This window comes from Microtus oregoni, unplaced genomic scaffold (genome assembly GCF_018167655.1).
Source record: "Microtus oregoni isolate MIOR12 unplaced genomic scaffold, Mior012 000014F_ref0000157, whole genome shotgun sequence".
NCBI classification, from domain to species: Eukaryota; Metazoa; Chordata; class Mammalia; order Rodentia; family Cricetidae; genus Microtus; species Microtus oregoni.
The window spans coordinates 16,431,136-16,437,444 of NW_024543073.1; positions in this window are offsets into that span (position 1 = coordinate 16,431,136).

Genomic DNA, 6,309 nt, shown 5'->3' on the forward strand with positions numbered 1-6,309 from the left:
TCTAATCCTGACCCTGCACGCATATTCATGACCCTGCACGGGGGAATTGCGCATGCGGTTCGGTCCCACTGGAGCCTTTGAGAAAGCTAGTAGTGTTTGTCAGGGCTTGGAGCCTGTGCACTGGAAGCAAAGTACTCTTCAGATCTGAAGGACTATTGTTAAAAAACTGTTACCTACGTCATTATGCTAAAAACCTACCTTGGGATCCAGGGAGAAGTAGTTCATTGTGTGTTGCTAATGCAATTACCGAGTAGGCACAGCCGTCAGGGTATGCAGCTGTCACAGAGAAGATAGAGGATGGGGGCGGGGAGAAACAGAGCCTTTTAAAAAGCAAATTACTCTGCCATGTATTTTGTATTATTTCCTGCCCTGTGTCTTTAATCAGTCGAAATTGAGAGCTCTTGTAATTGCCTGGAATCAGTGGATAAGCTCTCAGCGTGCCCAAGTGCTGCAGGGCGTACAGTTTCTCTACCCGTTGGTAGGTATTCATTTCCAAAATTTCATTACCAACCCACATGTGAGTCATTCCCTCCCATGCAATCCACTTAAAACCTCCACCAAGAGGGAACCCAGAAAAGGCTGAGCCTATTCATTTACTATGTTGTGACTTGTCCAAGTGACACAGGAGAGGAGGGCCCAGCAGGGTCCCTCTAAGGAAGCCAACAGAAGCTATGGAAACATCTGATCCTCACCGGCCACCCTTCTTAAGAGGTACCCTTAGACTTTGCTGTATGCTTCCCGTGGAGTCTGGGGAACCAGAGAGGCAGGACAGTTAGTGAGGGAGAACGGACACGGGAGAAGTTCCTTCACAAGATGATAAAAGTCAAGACTGGGGATTATCAAGAAGCATCCCCTAGGCCATGTGCAAGCACCTCTGGTAGGTACAGCAGACTTGGGGCTGGAAGTCACTCGGTGTGTAAGAGGACTGAACCACAGAAGCCTGATGTTCTGGTTAACTTTGTTGTCAGCTTGACACACCTGGGAAGAGGGAACCTCAGCCAAAAAGGCACCTCCATCAGACAAGCCTATAGGTATGTCCGTGGGCGCTTTCTTAATTGCTAGCTGATGTAGATGGCCAAGGCCACTGTGGCAAGTGGGTTTGAGCTGTATAAGAAAGGGACCTGAATAAGCCAGGGCGAGGAAGCCCGTGAGCAGCCTTTCTCCATGGTTGTTGCTTCCTTGCCTGGCTTAGTTTCCCTTGATGATGAATCATAGGCTGTAAGATAAACCATTCCTCCCCAGGTTGCTTTTAGGTTTTATCAAAACGACTAGACCAGAATACTTGAGGACCCAAGTTCTGATCCCAGAGCCCATCTGAAAAGCGGTGGCTGTGACCCCAGCAGGAACAGGAGGACTGGCAATGCGTGCTGAACACCGGCCTAGTTTCAGGTTTAGAGAGACACTCTGCCTCAAGGGGACAAGGCAGAGGGTGACGGAGCAGAACACCTGATGTCCTCTTCTGACTTCCTCACAAACACACAGGCGCACGCAGAGGTGCAGGTACCCCTCCCTAACAGAGACCACACTAACACACCCATCCTCTTGCCCAAAGATACACACACCTGTTGTCGAGTATTATTTTAAGGTGTGTTACTTTAGCTTATGCTCTGCAACGTTTGTTTAATGATGCATAGATGTGTTTGATTAAATAAAATTCACTTACAGTCAATGTAATTATTCAGCCACAAAGAAGGCTGCACTTTCAGGTTCTAGAGCCATGCATGTGCAGACAAACCCTCAGGCAAGTGCCTGAATGTTAAGCCCCCCTCCCCCATCCACGGACGACTCAGTTAAATCCTTGCACACATGCGTGAGCCCATCTTCTGTGTGTGATGTACTCACGCCAATCCCCCGTGCACTTTCACTAGGCAGCTTTTAAAAAGCCTCTTCTGGCGCCTCCTTATAAACCCTTCTCCACCTGGCTCCTTCTTACAAAGAAGAAGGAAGCAGGTAGATGTGTTTTCCAGCAGAGCCAGACCTGTTTCAAACTGTTTTCCAAGAAGTCCCAATCAGAGGCTTTCAATTACAGCCACTGGCAACTCCTAACAGCAAGGGAAATTAGGAACACATGGACTCTAGAGAGGCGAAAATGGGGTTTTGGCAGACAGGCTACCAAAGGCCTATGGCATATTTTGCTTCTTAGAAGTACACGGCCACAAAATTCTTGGCAACCCTCTAGAGCTTAGGCTCTGACAGTAAAGATTCAGCCCCAGCCCCACCTAGCAGCACCCAGTGCACCTTGATAGACAGAGGAACCAGCCAAGTCGGAATCGCTACTTCAGTCTGGCCCAAAGCCCCACTATGTTTTGAAACAAGGACAAAGGGGTCGGTGGTTTAGCTGGGGGAGGAACTGGAGAGGTGGCTTCAAGGCTGCACAGTGACTGTCCCGAATACATTCCACCCAGAACTTTCAGCAAAGATCCACCAGCCACAGCAGAAAAACGGGAGAAAATGAAAGTGCATTGCACAAATCTGGCTAATCCAAATCAGCTTGAACCAAGAGCATACTGGGAGGAATGGTAGAAGGAGTGGGATTTGAGGGGGGGATCTGGAGGACAGGGGCCATTGGCTGCAGAGACAGGAAAGACTCAGGGATCCCAGGTTTACGGGGTGAGAAGATGGGGATGGCTCCATTGTAACTAACAGGGAAAGAGATGGAACGAGGAATTTCCACAGAACCGGAATAGGACAGCCTAGAAGAGGAGGGAGAACCCTAAATCCAGCCAACAGATCGCTGGAAGTCCTTTTTACCACTGGTGATATGCATGCAGACAACCTGCATTCTCGGTAGAGTTGTTTCTATTCCAGACTGAACAGAAGAGAAGAACGCGGGAGAGCAAACCATCTAAAACTAACGCATTTTTCTAGAGCTCTCACTGAAGTGGGGGCAGGGGTGCCGTGCTGAGCAGGTAGGTCATACTGCGAGGCTCTGTGACTACTCTGACCTCTGGGAAAACAAATGTCAAAATGAGACTTTAAAAAAAAATCCAAGGGCTTGAAGTTTCTCCTCTTCTCTTCATTTCTGTCTTTAACTATGAGAGCTGTTGTTCTTTCCTCCTCCCTCCATTCCCTTCTCCCCAGCCACCCTGTTTAGATGCCACAAAGCTGCAGGGAACAGCTGCATTTAGGATCACCGTGGGGCTGCTCCCGCTAATCCTGATGCTATACAAAGTTAAAGATGGACAGAAACATTTGGAAACAGTAGCGATCTGAATTGTTCAGCTGAAGACGGGATGTTCCAGGGCCACAGCACCCTCCCTAGCTCTCTGGATTACCTGCACACCTCAGTTCTCCTGACGTCATTTTGCTAATGGTTATTTTTGCCTGCATTTTTCCATCCAATTATTGCTTTATGGCTCTTTTATGCAGTTTCCGAAACAGGCACACATTTGATTTATGCAGCGGGACACAACATCAGTCCTTGCCTCAATTATGAGTCAGAAATTCATATGGGGATGCTTAAGACAAATTTTCATTGTCAATTAGTCTTTGAAAACAGAGAAGATTTAAAAAGCTTGAGTCCTAAGAGATCCATAGTAAGATTTGAGAAGATATTTTAGGAACAACAAAATGTAGCTCCTCTCCTTTGTCTATTACTAATTCCACCTCTCCCTCACAAAAATCTTGCTTTTATTAAAATGTTTCACTAATATGCTGCTGTCTTGTTTTTTTTCCAGTATTAATTTACAACCTGATGGGCTTGTCTTATTAAGACTTTTCAAAGCACTGGCAAAATTCAATAATATTGGGAATAATAAGATATACTGACCCAGATAAAATAATGAAGTAGGAAACAAGCAAAATACCCAGAATGCCAAACTCCACTCTTCCCAGGGTCTACAGTTTTAGTGATTCATAATTCATTTCTACAACCGTGTCTGTATCTTCAAGAATTTATTGCTGGTTTGCTTTCAGTTCCTTTCTGCTTTCTTAGAATTTCTGAGTTGCATATTGTTGCAGAGAAGCACTTCCTGGCTTGTGCCTTTGCCAGTTGAGCCCACCATTAGTTAGCCTTGTTGTCACTGAAAAACTTTAAATGCTTGAGGATGTAATTTTTCCTACCTCATTAACTTTCTAATGAGTAAAGTATTACTGCTAACATATCGAGATGTCTAGGCATCTTTTTATCTGTTTAGGAATTGTGGGTTAGGCCTTGCGCCCATTCATACCCCAGTCAAACCTCAGAGCATGAGGACTTAGGAGAGGCATCCCTCCAGGCCGCCAGCATATCTGTCAGACTGTGCAGCCCACACCTGTTACAGCTGGAGGGAAACCTAGAGGTTTGCAGAACTGTCTGGAACCCCGAGATCTCTAATCTGGCTCTCTGATGTTCCTCTGGGTATTGCTGAACATGAGATCTTTGTGTCCCGGATCCCATCATCTCCTGAACTTTCTAAGTCAATAATCTCGGATCTACTGATGTAACATTTCATTTACTAGGTGAGTTCATGAGTCAGAAACATACACCGTTTCAAGAGTTTTGATTGGCATTTCTCAACACATTTTAAAAACACTCCAAGGTTGTAGTCTAAACATGGCCAAATACTTTTCCATAGACACATACCATGTAATCCTAGAAGCCAGCTCTACTCTGCATTCATGAGCCAGGTCCGCATCCAACCAGAGAGCCAAGCCTATGCCCTCAGGACTCTTAGGCTAGTGGAAAATGACATTCAGCTCAATATTGCTGTCAAGCATTTGGGCTCTCTCACAGTTTAAGGGCTCATTTCCAAAACACGGACATAAGTGACAGCCCACTGTGCGCTCCTGCTGAGCACTCCCACTGTGTGCTCCCACTGAAGGCACAGGCTTGATAATCAGCAAAAACATCACTTATCCAGAAAGCCAACTCTGTCATTTGGTGCTATCTTCATTCAAACCGCTAGTCCTTCTCTAAGGCAAAGCGCTCGCCCTGGTTTCAGTAGGCATGAAAAGCGCACATTGCAGAGGCTGAGCCTTACTGACTTCTTGAACCATAAAGGCTCCCTCTCTGCTCCTAGCCAGGCTCAAGTCTGTGGCCACCACCCAGGCATATCAGCAGCAAGCAGTCAATAATAATCCGCTGTAGAAGATGAGCAAAACAAAGACAAAAACAGAAGAAAACATGACTTGCATTTTAGTTCTTCTGTTTGGCCTCTTTCTGTAGGTTGGCATCCCAATCCTGTAGCACACTGCCCGTGAAGATGTGGTTTTTACTACACTGTTTTCACTCTGGGCTCCGAGTCCCCTGCCGAGGACCTCAGCTGCAGCCCTTAAAGGCTCTCCAATAGGAAGATGTTGGATAGAGCCACACACCCCTGATTCTTTAATTCCGACAGACCCTCAAGTAACAACTGTTCACAAACACTTTGCCTCCCATCACTCTCCTGCTGAACATGAAGGACTCAGGGGCTCGGAGTTTGTGTTTAATGTGGTCGTTGTTGCTTATGGGTGATTTCAGTGATGGAAGCGAGCTGGGGCTATACAGTTATTATCCTGGACAGTTTTTGTTTGGTTGGTCTTGATTTTTTTGTTTTTGTTTTGGTGGGGGGGTTTGTTTGTTTATTTTGGTTTTGGTTTTTGCTAAGGAATCTTGATGATCGTGTCTAATAGGCTCTGGAGTTTAGCTGTAGCATGAATAATAAAAACCCAGAGACAGATATTGGGGTTCAACCTGAAGATCTGAAAAGCAAAGCAGCCAACCATTAGAGAGACCTTTTACCTTTACCAATGCTCGGACCAAAGGGGCGATCCTCGGACTGCCAAACCTCTGACTCCACACTCCACTGAGTTCCTGTCTCTTCCCCTTTAAATTCCTCTCTCCGTCCAGCCATATCACTCCTGCCTCCACCTCCCTAGTGCTGGGATTAAAGGCATAGGATCCCAAGTTCTGGGATCACCTTTGTGTGAGCTCTGTTTCTGTTTCAGACAGATTCAATCTTGTATAGACCAGGGTGGCTTTGAACTCACAGAGATCCGTCTGCCTCTGTCTCCCAAATCCTGGGATTAAAGGTGTGTGCCACCACTCTCTAGCCTGTATGCCTGACTAGTGTGGCTGCTTTGCCCTCTGATCTTCAGGCAAACTTTATTATTAAAATACAAATAATATACCACTATATCCAGTTGCCCACTTGGACTCTCCCGAGGGATGTCGGTCTCTTCTCCAGGCTCAAGCCCCTGAGTGGTGAGGCAGGCCCTGTCACACTCACCTACTGAGGAGGGCGCTGTGGTGAGAGTGGAGTGACTAATGAGGCCTCCCCCAAGCCCCCACCCCATCTTTTTAGACTCCGACCATGATTGTTCATCACACAGTGCTTGTTTCCCACGGCT